Genomic DNA, 16,091 nt, shown 5'->3' on the forward strand with positions numbered 1-16,091 from the left:
TATATATATATAATATTGTTGTTCTCTTACATCAGCCATAAATCATACTAAAATACGAAATAGCGTAATACAAAACATTTTGACAATGGTTAAGGCAGTCCCTTTCGGTATAGTTTTCGGAAAAACACTAAAAAACGGTTTGGAAATGAAAGAAACATATTTCGATTTCATCATCGTTAAACGGGGTCAATAAATGCACATGTTCAGTCAATATTCTCAAATGGGAAACACTACCATGTAATACGACATTCACATTACACTTCCAAAATCCACTTTAACTAGATTTCAGTAGTCGTAAATGTCTAGTTGGAATTTACTTATTTCATAAAAAACATCCTTGCAATAATTATGAAATTTTTAAATTATGCAATTGCCAACGTGGGTTACATAAGGTAAAATGTCCCGTTGTTTTTAAAGGTTTACTCAGTCTACCAGTCTATCGGAATGTCGGTTTACAGAAATATGACAATCATACATAAGGAAGTGCAACATTTTTTTTAACAATTGGGAGTCGTGATTAGAATCCACGACTATGTATGTCCCACAAGGCAACTACTACGACTTGGTACCATAATTATTCACATTACACTTCCAAAATCCACTTTAACTAGATTTCAACTGTCATTTGTCATATAAAACCCTCTATTATACATAAAATATTGTAAAGAAAATTTCCCGGGAATTCCCGCACTTTATTCCCGGTAAAGCGGGAACGAAAAAATAGCAATATCCCGGGATCCCGTTCCCGGGAAAAAAACCCTAATTACAAATATTTTCCATATTAGTGCATTGAAAAATGATATTGTAATGATGCCAAAGATTTCTTGTCCTTAAAATGTGAATACGTTTTTTGCTTATCATTCTCAGATATAAAGTTTGTTTTCTGGTCCAGAAGTCGATAAACTTATCAAAGAAACATGTTTGGGTGAATCTAGGGCGAAAGCCAATTTCACATTTCTGAATTCATTGATTAAACAAAGTAACCGTGGAAACCAAACATAGTACCCACATTGAAAAAATGCATGTCCGGTTCCAAAGATTTTGTCTTTACACTAATGATTTTGATATTGATTGCAAGAAGCGGAGAATTTAACTAAGGATACATCTAAGAGACAATTCTTTTTTGTATTTGAGTTCTGCGTACTTCATTCTGGGACACAAATTTTAATTTTTTCGTTTTTAGTGCTAACAAGGTTCTTAAAAAACATGTTAACGAAAACTTCATTTTCCAAATTCAGACTCGATTTCAAGTAGAAATTGTGCTATGATTGAAGTAATACTCGTCTTTAATATAAAGTGTTGGAAAACAAATCCTAATTTTAAACGCCGATTTAATTAATTTTGAAGAATATTTCACAATTATTAAAGACAAGATGACCCTAGTCAAACAATTTTGTTTCATTTTAAGATACCCAGTTTTATGTCAAATCACTTAATTATAACAATAAAACGACTTTATTGAAAAGTTGATCGTCTTTTGGACAAGGAAAAAAAACTTTATATCTTCTATGCCTAGCAAAAAATGCATTCGTATTTTAAGGATATGAAATCGTTGGCATCACGACAATACTTTTTTCAGTGGATCTTTGAAAGAAAATTTTGCTTGGCTAAACTGTAATTTCTTCGAAAAGGAAACTCGTCTTTCAGTGTAGTTGTTTCATTATAAATGAATTGTTATTTTTTCGTAAAGTCTGACACTATTCCCTATTTTCATGAAGCTCCGTTAGTGCTAGGTTAGCTAACGAACTTTTAAACCGTACTAAGGACATATCTATCATCTTGCCTATATAAAAAAAATTTCAGTTAAAGTAAACCGGATAGAAGATATTTCCATTTTATTTTCTGTTAACTGGGAGTTAAAGTCTAACGGAGCTAGGGTAATGTAGCCCCCGGGGAAATTCTTTAGCTAAGCTAATGGTTTTAGTTTACAATGAACTTATTTGTAAGGCCATTGATTTTTATACTTATGTTTAGATCATAAAATTTAGGATACAAAATTTATGAAAAATTTTATAAAATTATATTAAATAAAATTTAATTAAAACTCCGCACATTTCATCTATGTTGGGTAGAAATCAAATCAGATATGTATATTGGTTTCACATATTATATATCTTTCGTCCGATATGTATTTATATAATCACTACACCCTCAAAAAAATCGCTTCTTTAACATATGTTCCAAACATATTTTGCAGGAAGCACATATATTATTGGATACTGCCGAAACATTAATATGTTTGTTTAATGTTAACATATTATATGTTTGGAAACATTTTGAGCCCAAAAATATTATATGCTTGGAAGAATTTTTTGCAAAGACGATTGTGCTCATTCCCTAACATACTCGTAATTTTCACTTCCTCGAAATATTTCAGTTCTTGGCACATTTTTCTGTAATACAACTAATGTTGAAGAAATTATTCACTTTTATAAATTTTTTAAATTTTATCTTTCGCCTGCACGGAGAATCGAACCGAGGACCATACAGTTTGTAAGCCAACACACTATTCACTGGACTACGTAGCTGTTATAGTCACCAGTAGATAATTATCGTTATAAGTTACATTTATATAGCATAGTTTGAAGCGCCCACGTATAGTCAGTAAAAGTGCTTGATATAAAAAAAAATTTACTGATTTTTGGATAAAATATTATTTTTTTATTGCAAAAATAACAATTTTGTAACAAAAAACTGTTTTTGGTACAAAACTTTAAAATTTGGAAGGAATTCAAAAACTCTAGTATACATAAATAATTTTATAATATAAACATAAATTTATGTAGGCGTGAACAGTTTTTTACTAGCATTTAACACCATCGCTCTAAAATGCATTTTATTTTTCTTTAATAACTCATTTTAAAGAAAATAAACTTTTTAAATTGTTTTAGCTGCAAAACTCGAACTTAATGCCCGCTTTTATGTCCGTCAACTCCTCGTGGACTACTTATTAATAAAGAGGAACTAAACTTTGTTTTTATACATTTTACTGTGTAATTTTTCACTATTTCCTCCTTATTTCCTTTTAATGTCCCAACTATAAAAAGAGTACAGTGCCCTTTCGTTATTTTTATGAAGACCCCCTGATTTCTTTTAACGAACCAAGAAAAAAATTGTGCCCATAATGCCAAAATGATAAACAAAACACATGTCACATACATAAAATGCTGCTCTCAAGGCGCAAACATATGCTGTTTGTTTTTCAAATGTCTATTCTCTTGGTTCCGAATGTCTATTCTCTTTATTCAAATTAAATAATATTTAGACTTAAGCATATCAAATTTTTGGCCTTATCATAAAACAGTTTTCCGAAACAACATACAAGCGGTTTCACAGAAATTGTTCTCTTTTGATTCTTTCGCTGTGTTATGTTGATATCTTTCGTCAACTCTCCCGGTTTCCATCTCTATTTCTTTCTCTAACATATTAACATATTAACATAGATGTCCCAAACATTTAGTGTTAGTTTAGGAACATTACATGTTTGCACTTAAATATATTGTATTTGAAAATTGTGCCCGAAAGACATTTTGTTTATATCGGAACATATGAAAAACGATATATCGAACCACCCATGGGTTGGAACAAGCTTATTTCCATTATTCTGAATTTACCTTTTTTGTCACGAAAATAATTGACTTTTTGTTTTTAATCGAATCTTTTCGTAGTTATTTCCACATTCGATCTCTTATTTTGTTAATAATGTTTACAAGCATTGGGACTTTTTCTTAACATACAAATGCTTTATGTGGCGTTAGAAAACGTTATTGTCAAAAAACACTCAATAGAGAAATCATATTTGTGGTTCAACATTCAAAAAAACTTAAATGGTCCATTAATCAAAAATTAAAAAGCATGGTAATCAACGAATGCATGAACATACGACTGTATGGAGAAACATTGTGGTCTTTCGTTCAATAAACTATTGAATAGCATCCACGAATCTTTGATTTGTTATACATCCGATTGTCCACATTAGTTTAAAAATCCATTTTTTTTTATCTTAGCACCATGAGATATACGGGGGCCCTTTCTGCTTGACATAGCGATGTCAAGTTCATGGTATTTTCAACTAGCTTTGTTAATTTGTTGTAGATCAGTATAAATTAATAGTTATTTGAGAAGAGGTCCAATATCCTAAAATGCAATAAAATTACATATTTTTCGGTAGATGCGGCCGTACGGAGGAAACAACTAGGCCAGGTTTGAAGTAGTAGGCTCAGTGGTAATAACCAGGTAAATCTCCAAAAAATTTGCATAATTGCGCTGCTTAAAAAGTTATTTTGAAGCCGAGTTTTTTAGCTTTATGTTAATCTTTATTAAAAATTGGAAAATGCGACATTTTTTATTTTTTTAATTTAGGTGAACATTAGAAAAAGTCGATTAGTCGAAAAGTTAATATGTTGCTTATGTATTCGAATATTAAATATAGGTTTTTTTAGGTTTTTTTTAATGAAAACATAATAAGAAATAATTAAGAAATATCTCGGTGCTAAAGATGTGAAAGTCGAAAAGTAATGTTTGTTCCTGATCCTGAAGTAGCCTGGGCCAAAATTTACTAAAGCTCGATTAGGAATTGCTGTATGTTTCTTGTGAACAGCAGTGGAATTGATAAATGAGCAAACGTGTAACAAGGGCTAGATGAATTTTCATTTACACATAGATCGAAGTTAGAATGAAGAAACCGGTTAAGTTAAAAAGAATATGACAATTTAATTAAATTAAGGTCAAGGTTATCTGCTTTCTTTGAAAATATTATTTTAGCCTAAGTCAATAATTATTGACCAAATCAGTAATATATGGAGTTGTGTTGGGGGAGCGATATTTCGACCCGAGTCCTCGTGAAATGATTTAACAGCAGTAGGAAAATTCCTACAAAATTCCCCAAATTTTAGCAATAACTCCATAAAAAAAAAATAAAATTTATATTGGCTAACGCCCAGGGATGAAGGTTAGGTTAGGTGGCAGCCCGATGTATCACGCTCACTTAGACTATTCAGTCCATTGTGATATCACATTAGTAAACTTCTCTCTTATCACTGAGTGCTGCCCGATTCCATGTTAAGCTCAATGACAAGGGACCTTCTTTTTATAGCCGAGTCCGAACGGCGAAGCTAGAAACCCTCAGAAATGTCACCAGCATTACTGAGGTGGGATAATCCACCGCTGAAAAACTTTTTGGTGTTCGGTCGAAGCAGGAATCGAACCCACGACCTTATGTACACACAAAAAAAATATTTTTCTGATTCAATCACGAAATTAATTGATCCAATTAATTTTTTAATTGAAATGTCTTCAATCACGAAAATGATAGTATCAATCACAGTTTTAATAGGGCATAGAAAAAATCCTTGATTAAAAAATTAATTGATGTCATTAGCAATTTTCAATTAATTTTTTAATTGATTCAATTAAAAATTTAATTGATTTTGAATGCAAACCCCAATTAATTTTTTATTTAAAAAGGCAACTATTTTCAACTACTTTCTGAATTGGCTTAGAATTTTTATTTTGATTAAGAAATGTTCATCACTTTTTTTAACTGACTTCGTCTTCTGAATTTGATTAAAAAGTTAATTCTATCAATTAATTTTTTAATTAAAAATTTTAAAATTTTCAATCATTGACTTAATTAACCTAATGTTACTACCTTGATTAAAAAGTTAATTGTATCAATTAATTTATTAATTGAAAAAACATTCAACTTCAATTAACTTTTTAATTGGAAATATTCTGGTGATATTTTTTTCTGTGTATGCAAGTCGGGCATGCTAACCATTGCACCACGGTGGCGCCCAGGGATGAAACATGATGTTAGTCAAAAATATGGGAAGTTATTTTAAGCTTACTCCAATTTTTTGCAATTTCACAAAAATGCATTTATGATTTATAGGGCGACATTCGAGGCATTGTTAAAATTTTCGCTACTTAGCAGTGGGAATATTACAAGGATATTAGAGGCATTTTTAAAATGTTCGCTACTTAGCAGTATGAATTTTACAAGGATATGGGCTAGATCTCGCCAAGATACACAGAAAGAAGAGTTTTTTCTTCTGAGGAACGAAATTTTAGGCAAACATAGTTTTCCTTTGACGCAAATTTTTTTTCTTTTACAGCAAATAAAAATTATTAAAGACAATCGTTGAACCGTTTTTCGTTAATTCGGATATACTCGTATTCGATCTTAAAGAAAATACTTTACATTAAAAGGTAATTTCGTTTGTCTACATTTTCGTTCCACAGGAAAGTATTTTTTCTTTGGGTGTAGGTGATAGATCCCTAAAAATGTGTTTATTTTAAAGAAGCCGAAATTTTTGGTTCGGAATCAATACAAAAGTCCTGAAGGGATGGTCGAAATCTTTGGATGCATTTTTTGAGTGCGGGAGTTTTCAAATCGCTCTTCAAAGTATACATTTCCCCCTTCCTATCAAATAGGAGAAGTTCAAGCCATGGTTAAATTAATATTTTGGGACTTAGAATAATTAATAAAATCAAGCTACGGTCATGTGGGACCACACAAATTTTTCAATTAAATTTCTCACCTTTCATATAAAAATATCTCTTATCATTGTATTTAGAAATAACATTTATTTGTGTCTGAGAATGCTAAGAGTTCTCTAGTTCATTGAATCTTATTTGACGATTGGGCGGTTTCCTATGAATCAAAGTAAATCTCAAACCTATTGGATTTTGGTATTATTTACGTGTATGGATAGGAATATTCGCAGAAATTTCCATCGCGGAAGAAAGAAGTATTGACTATTATTGTTCTTTTGCAATTATTCTCCTCAACGGCATACGACTTAAAACTTCATTCATGTTTAGTTTTGAGTTATGTTTGAAGAACAACAAGATCACAAATATCTTTGGTGACTGATGCATAGGCATTATTGGCAAGAGTGTTCTTTTCGGTTTGTTCATTTGAAGATTCAGTATTGAAATTCTCAAAGCGCATAAAAATTTGACCCACATTCGTTGGTTAAAATGTCTGTGATTCTTTTTATGCATTGTCAACATTAAGATACTATTGTGTGAGAGAGAGAGAGAGAGAAGCAAGTGCAAAAATTTGAATTTGAATTATTTAGTACCCCTTTGGGCAGATATTGATTTGAAGCCGCTAACTCATTTGGTATTCCAAACAGCATTTCTTTTTTTAATAATTTGCTCTCTCTTCCTCCTTCTCTTATTTTCACGCACACTAATTCCCCCTGCGAAATCAAGCACCTTTTTGTCAATGGGCTGAATACGCGCCAGAAACAGAAAATCGAAAATACATTCCCATTTGGCTTTCTAATGAAACACGAGTTCATATTTACTACTATGCTACTAATCAAGAATATAATTGGTGTTGATATGAATGTATATTGGTTTTTCCTTTTTTTGTTTTGTTTTGTTTATTTAATTTTTAATTAATATTGTTAGCAAGGTTTAATTATTTAAATCTAATTAAAAAAGTATACTGGTTATTCAACAAATATCATAGATCGTCAAATAGACTAGAATAGTAATAAATCATCATGTAGAGATCTATATGTTTGCTGAGCAGGAAACAAAAACAAATTGAACTCCAAACAAATGAGTGCAGTAGAAAGTCGGGTGGGGCCGACTCATTGGCGACATCTGCTATGGGGGGGAGCTATTAGCCCTATATCTATATAATATATAGTGGAGAATCGTAAAAAGGTTTTCAAATTCTGGGGTGGGCGAACAATTTTCGGGAGAAGGTTAAGCCCTCTCCCCAAAGGACTTTCTGCGCTTATGGGTCGACTATACCCTAAACCCCCACCCTATTAGTAAACCTACGCAGTTCTATAAATATGCATTTAATATGTTCCGGTGCAAAAACTAGGACTCAATTTTTTGAAGCAATATTTTTAAGTGCAAACTTATAAAATTGATTTAATTTAACAAGGTTTATATATTAAAAATGAAGCCAAAATGTACTCTTAATTACACTGAAAAAAAATATTGTATTGAGGATAAAGATTTCTTGTATTTAAAATACGAGTTCGATTATAGCTTAGCATAGAAGACGCATCTATCTGATATAAAGTTTCCTACCATGTCCAAAAGTCGATAAAATTTTCAATGAAGCCGTTTTGTCTTTATAATCAAGTGATTCGATATCTTTACACGAAAAAAATTTTGTTTGACTAAGGTCAACTTGGCTTTAATAATTCTGAAAAATTCTTCAAAATTTATGAAATCGTCTTTAAATTTGTTGGGTTTTCTTATCTTGACTACAAATCTAAAAAGAGTTCAAAAACATGAGAAGTCTTCCAGCACTTTATTTTAAATGTTTAATTTTTTGCTTGGTCAATATTTTCTGTTCCTTTTATGTTTTATTTAGCTAATTGGACCAAAATTGATTGATGTAAAGAAGAAAACCTTTTTACATTTTTATCCCAACGTTTCGTCAATACTTGTTGACTTCTTCCAGGGGATTTCGTAAAATTATTTTCTCAAAATTTACATTTAAATACTTATATTATATCACAGTTTTTAAACATAAATTTTGAACGGACAATCTGAATATAAAATTAAAATATAAATGAAAACAAAACACAGCTTAAATTTAGTATCACAGTGTTATTTTAAAGATGTTTTATACATGAAACATAGTATAATTTCTATTTTCTGAATTTTGAAATTGTAGTTGTCATTAATAGTTTTTTAAAGGACCTTGAAATCAAGTACGCAAACTCAAAATTAAAAGAGAGTTAGCCTTACCTCAATTCCCTACTTCTTTGACTCGGAATCAATACCAACATCATTAATGTAAAGACAAAATTTTCGTATTGGACATGGATTTTTTTCAGTGTAGTAAATCCCATATATATTGAATCATTCTCCAAACAAGTTGTCGCTAACGATGATTGTATCAAATCACGACTTTCTTTTTCTTTGTAAACATCTTGATGGCATGACGAAAATCCAGTCAATTTTGACCTAGTCCAATTTACGTGTAATTTATTCTTTACCAAGCACGATTCATTGCCATAATATTGGTGGATGAATTTGATGTTCAATCTTAAGTGAAATAGTGAGAAGTTCAATCCTTTCAACTCTTTCGTATCCAATGAACATGCAACGCACGTTTCTGTTAAGATCAAACATTTGGTCAGATATTTGTGTGACACTTATAACACCGCAGACTTAAACAAGCAAATATATAAGGGTTTAACGATGAGATTTTGAAAGAAATTTCAACCCAACATATTTAATCAAATAAAATGGATGCTAATTCTTAGATTTTCAAACTTTGATATTTAAATTTAATTTTTTTCGCTCAGAGCTTACATGAACTCCGGCCTGGGTAGAGTTATTTGCATTGCATCTTCTTCACTGTATTAACCACCCTAATACTCATATCTAATATTTAAGCCATTGATACAAAAGTTCCCATACTAAAACGAAGCGTGTAAAGTCGCAAATGTAAGCGTGCAGACTAATGGCAAACGTTCAATGAACTTGTCTTTGCTGTAAAAAAATCGAAAGCTGTGACAATTGCGGGCACAGGCATTGATTGTGGTTTAAAACGCGACCTTAGTATGCGCTACAGTGATTTGTAAAAATAAATGAGAAAAGACTAAAAATAATCTCGTATTGCCTGAGCGCGAATATTTCGAATGTCAACCAATAGCACTTTGTTATACCCTTCTAATCAATTAAAATGCATGAAAAGGAGTTTCTAAAGCTGGATATTATAAATTAATTATATCACAAGTGTAAGACTAAACATAAACATTTGATATTTTCCAAAAAAAATATCAATCACACGACTAAATTTTAATCCATCAAGTCCATGGAAAGGCATGTATCATTAAAATATCCTTGAACAAAACTATCGGTCTAATATGAAAGATTATGCAACTTAAATTTTAGGACACACAATGGACATAATATTAAAGACAAATTTCTTTAAAATAAAGAAATTTGAATTTGAACAGGAAGTTCATAATCTTTGATTTAAAATTTTTCATTAAAAGGAGCATCCGTCCGTTAAGTCACATGTCTTCGAAGTTAGCACTTTCTCCTTAATGTAAAAAAAAAAAAACATTTTAAACTGAAATATTGCTTCTTTGACAAAATAAATAATAACAAGTATATAAAGCTGTAAGTTCGGCCGGGCCGAATCTTAAATACCCACCATCATGAATCAAGTATTATAGTTTGATTTGAAATTTAAAGTGGGTTTGATGACAGATATTCTCTCAAGCAGAGCAGTTCAACCAGTACACTTCCAGAAGATAACTTTAAATATTTATTTAGTTACAATTTATATAATATTATTTCATTACAATTCATAGTATGCCTCGGCGCCAAATTTGACTTTGTAGAGGCTATATGAAGACTATATCAGATTCTGAATTTATAAGAACCATTTTTGTTTGAGTTTTAGAGGAATCATAAAAATCTCTTGTAAGTGTGCAAGAAAATGATGAAATATCGCCTTGATTTGAAATCTAAAATCTGTAAATTTTTACCCCCATTATTTAAATGATTACAAGAAGTAAAATCTAGAAATTTTACATTCAGTGAACCAACCAGGAAGAAAACTTTTGATTAATTTTAGAAACTTTTGAATATTTTTAGAAAATTTTAATTAAAAGTATTACAAAGGCGGGCATCACGCCGATATCGCAAAAATGAGTAAATATTTTTCAACAAATTCAAGAAAATTTATTAGACTTAATTAATTTTTTTCACTTGTCAAAGTTTGTAGTTAGAAGGAAAAAATTGGAGTTCAAAATTGCTAGAATGTCTTTAGTGACAGTCTTTAGTTCATGATGGACGCATTTGTAGTAAAAGTTACAAATTTAAAGAAATAATGAACTATTTTGTGAGAAATACGAATTTAGTAAATCTTTATGCCTAATTTTTCCCGTCTTTTTAGTTAATTTAACTAATGCACGAAAAAAATTACTAGTCTAAAGGAAACTTTCTCCAAACATAATGATTCCATGAACTAAAATAAAGTTAAATTGGCTTTAGTGAAATCGAGAGTTCACTTTTTTGAGTGTACCCTCAAGATCAGACAAATCGGATAAAAACTACGGTTTGTAGAAACCCAAGGAGTTAAATCGGGAGATCGGTCGTATGTGGGCTATACTAAAACATGGACTGATACTCACCGTTTTCGGTACACCTCTTTATGATCCCAAAATACTTCTAGATTTAAAATTTCAGGCAAGTTGGCCCAAGCCGAAGAAGTAAAATCGGAAGATTGGTCTATATGGGGGATATACCAAAACATGGACTAATACACGCCATTTTCGGCACACATATTTGTGGTCCTACAATACCTCTAGTGGTCCTACAATACCAAAACTACTGATTGTGTAAGCCCAAGAAGTAAAATCGGGAGATCGGTCTATATGGAGGCTATACCAAAATATGGACCGACACTCACAATTTTTGGCACACCTCTTTATGGTCCCAAAATACATGTAGATTTCCAATTTCATGCAAATTGTATAAAAAATACAGATTCTACAAGCCCAAGAAGTAAAAATCAAGAGATCGGTCTATATGGGGTCTATACTAAAACATGGACCGATACCCACCATTTAGGCACACCTCTTTATGGTTCTAAACTACCACCAGATTTCTAATGCCAGGCAAATTGGATAAAAACTATGGACTCTAGAAGCCCAAGAAGTAAAATCTGGAGATCGGTCTATATGGGGGCTATACCAAAACATGGACCGATACTCATCATTTTTGGCAGACCTCTTTATGGTCCTAAAGTACCTCTAGATTTCCAATTTCAGGCGAATTGGATAAAAACTACGATTTCTATAAGCCGAAGACCCCAAATCGGGCGGTCGGTTTATATTAATTATCTTCGAACTTGACCTGCCTGCAGACAAAAGACAAGTTTGTGCAAAATTTCAGAACGATTGCTTCATTATTGAAGACGTAGAGTGAATACAACAGACAGACAACGTCTTAGAATTTCTCCCTGATCAAGAATATATACTTTATATAGTCGGAAATCGATATTTCGATGTGTTACAAACGGAATGACAAACTTATTATACCCCGTCACCATTCAATGGTGGTGGGTATAAAAATGGTTGAATAATGGGCTAAGATTTATTTTGAGGATTGTGCAAGTTTGAAGTATGTATTATGATTTTGATTTTTAAACAGACATTTATTTGTTAATATATCGCAAAGAGGGAATGAAAATACAATATGTGAGATATGTATAATAATTTTAATTTTATATAGCCTAGATTTAAAGCAAATAATATCTTTATTTTACAGAAGCCTCATCTGTGGCTCGGAATCAATACCAAACCCCTTAAAGGAAGGTGAAAGTCCTTGGAACCATGCAAACTGTTTTAAGTGTACAGTTTAATTACACTGAAAAGGATATTGACCTAACATTAACAATTATGTTACCTCCATTTAAGGAAACAAAATTTACGCGTTGAAAAAAATATATTTCTTTGATATACATGTTTTTGCAATTTTTAATTAAACTATTCATTAAAGAAAGCATCCTTCCGTTAAAGTCGAATGTCTCTGAAGTAAAGAAGATTGTTTTTCAGAGATTGAGCGATTTTTTGAGGGTGTACATTCATGGTTTACGACCGAAATTATAGAGTGCAACTGCTCCAAAGCAGCTTCCGAAATGTTTTCCGTTTCAATCACGAAATTAATTGATCCACGCAATTTTTTAATTGAAATTTGTTTATAATTATTTTGTTTTTTTTTTTAGATCAAATAAATTTCTTGTAATCTCTTTCTTAAATATTTTTCTATTATAATTACAATTGGAATCCATGAACTAATAATTTCCAAAAAAAATTATGATTGTTTTTATTGGTAATATTTTTTATTCAATTAAAATGTTAATTGGGATTATAAATATTTTAATTAAAAATATAACATTTTAAATCATATTCTTAGTTGACTTTATTTTTTAATTTGATTAAAAAGTTCATTGTGTCTGTTAATTTTTAAATTGATAGTGTTTTCAACTTCAATCAACTTTTTATTGGATTGGATGATATTTTGTCACAATCTCACAGCAGCTTTAACTTAATATAGTAAATTTTAGGACTGTACAGAAAATTTTAGGACTGTACTATAAGTTTCTTTTTAATTAAAAGAAAATGTATAATCTTTGCTCTAGAGATTTGTTTCTTTAAATTTAGGACAGGAATCTTCTAAATTCGTATGTCGTTGAAGTAAGACCATTTTTCATTAAAGAAAAGAAAAAAATTTTGGACTTCAAGAGCTAATCTTTACATTAACTATGATATTGTATCTTTGAATTAAAACTAAAATAGCTTCAAAAATAGCTAATACTTATTTTAAAGAGTTTGCATAATCATTTCATGGCTGCACCATAAGCTTTTTTATACCCTTCACCACTACTGTGGTACAGGGTATAATAAGTTTGTGCATTTGTATGTAACGCCAAGAAGGAAAAGTCTGAGACCCATCGTTTAGTATACCGATCGTCTTAGAATTAAATTCTGAGTCGATTTAGCGATGTCCGTCTGTCTGTCTGTCTGTCTGTCTGTCCTTCTGTCTGTCTGTCTATCTGTTGATGTATTTTTGTGTGCAAAGTACAGCTCGCAGTTTTAGTCCGATTGTCCTAAAATTTGGTATGGGGTCCTGTTTCGGCTCACAGACGATCCCTATTGATTTTGGAAAAAATCGGTTCAGATTTAGATATAGCTGCCATATATATTTTTCACCGATCTGGTCATAATTGGCGTGCATATCAACCGATCTTCCTCAAATTCCGTACATACCAATATTTTATGAGTCTCGAAAAACTTGCAAAATATCATCCAAATCGGTTCAGATGTAGATATAGCTCCCATATATAGCTTTCGCCCGATTTACACTCCTTTGTCCACAGAGGCCAATTTTTTTGCACCGATTTAGTTGAAATTTTGCACAGGGAGTAGAATTAGCATTATAGCTATGCGTGTCAAATTTGGTGGAAATCGGTTCAGATTTAGATATAGCTCCCATATATAGCTTTCGCCCGATTTACACTCATATGACCACAGAGGCTAATTTTTTGCTCCGATTTATTTCAAATTTTGCACATGGAGTAGAATTAGCATTGTTGCTATGCGTGCCAAATTTGGTTGAAATCGGTTCAGATTTAGATATAGCTCCCATTTATATGTTTTTCTGATTTCGACAAAAATGGTCAAAATACCAACATTTTCCTTGTAAAATCGCCACTGCTAAGTCGAAAAGTTGTAAAAATGACTCTAATTTTCTTAAACTTCTAATACATATATATCGAGCGATAAATCATAAATAAACTTTTGCGAAGTTTCCTTAAGATTGCTTCAGATTTAAATGTTTCCCATATTTTTTTACTAACATTGTGTTCCACCCTAGTCCATTAGCCGACTTAAATTTTGAGTCTATAGATTTTGTAAAAGTCTATCAAATTCTGTCCAAATCGAGTGATATTTAAATGTATGTATTTGGGACAAACCTTTATATATAGCACACAACACATTTGACAGATGTGATATGGTATCGAAAATTTAGATCTATAAAGTGGTGCAGGGTATAATATAGTCGGCCCCGCCCGACTTTAGACTTTCCTTACTTGTTTTTATATGACGATGGTTTTTAAATTCCTACAACTCACAAAATAAATTTTACTACAAATGCGCTCATATTGAACCACTTATGTAATGCACAAAAAACATTCATGCAATTTTGAACTCCAATTTTTTTCTTCAAACTACAAAATTTTGTTTAACAAGTGAAAAATATTAATTATGTCTAATAAATGTTCTTGAATTTGTCGAAAAATATTTACTTATTTTTGTGATATTGTCAGCGTTTGTTATACCTAGGGATGCCAGATTTTGAAGAGGCAAAAAGAGCACATTCAGCTTATAAAAGCACATACGAAAAAAAGAGAGCACTCTTTTTCAAATAAAATAAAAACATTTAATTCGAATTTATTGAAATATAATTCATTTAAACATAAGAAAAAGGTTCATAACATAAACATAATTTTCTTACAATACTTTGTAAGCCATGTTATTGAAAGAAGTTTCTTTACATTTAGAACAGAGTACAAAGTGAAAAAGCAATGTCGGCGTGCTCTTCTTCGACTCTGATATATAAAGTAAAACACTATTTAATTAGAAAATAACGGCGTAGGAAAATCTCGTAGTGTGATATTTACGTATGTTCAGTTTACTTTTACTATTTATTGAATCGCGATGGAGTAATATTTGTTGTAATGCATAAAAAGAGCACAAAAAGAGTACTTAACTAAAAATAGAGCACTTTTGCGTGCTCTTTTAGCCGATCTTGTTTTAAGAGCATATTTTGTAAAATTAAGTAAAATTTTTCTTAGTGGTGCGTTCACTGTTTTTTCAGTGTAAGAAAAAATGCGTTGCTTTTTCTCTTAAAAAGTCTATCAAAATGTTAGACGTATCTAAAATAAATAGAAAAAAATGTTTACGTCCTTTCATGAGATATTTTCAGATTTTTAGCCATTTGGGAACCAAATCAATTCAGGTGTTGTTGTGTGTCTCTACCACCACCATACACGCACAGAAAAAACATGTTTGGACATGGTTGCCGCATCCATTTAATGCTTATCTAGAATATGTAATTGTTGCGAAAACCATGTATTTCGTCTTTGTAAAAATAATTTTCGAGCGGAGAAAAATATATGTTGGCAATAAGCATTTAAATGGTTCTCAAATGCCGCAAACATGTTCTATTATTTAAATGATAGAATTTGAGACCATTACATGGGCGCGAAAATCATGTGCCTGACCATTCAATTTTTTACTTTTTTGCAGGGAAAAAAAGTATTTTTACATGTACATTGTTTTCGTGACCACTTACTTTTTTTAATTTTTTGCAGCGAAAAGAATTTTATGAAAACATTGAGCAGGTACACACGATTTTCATTTTGCACGTCAGTCGTGTATTAATTGTTTCTTGAAATGGACGGAGAATACGGATTTACTGTGTTTTGTGTTAATTTATTTATTCAGAAGTGACACGTGGTTTTATGTGAACACAATAAAGGGAAGTGTAAATGAAAAAATGTACCTGTTTTTTGCTCTGCA

At 31.1% G+C, this 16,091-nt stretch overlaps 1 protein-coding gene across 4 annotated transcripts in view; it reads right to left on the reverse strand.

The window, feature by feature from the left end:
* Positions 1–16,091, reverse strand: part of Drip (aquaporin homolog protein drip) — a 184,757-nt gene that overhangs the window by 1,813 nt on the left and 166,853 nt on the right. The window lies entirely within an intron of this gene.

The sequence above is a fragment of the Haematobia irritans genome, chromosome 1 (genome assembly GCF_050003625.1).
Source record: "Haematobia irritans isolate KBUSLIRL chromosome 1, ASM5000362v1, whole genome shotgun sequence".
NCBI lineage: Eukaryota > Metazoa > Arthropoda > Insecta > Diptera > Muscidae > Haematobia > Haematobia irritans.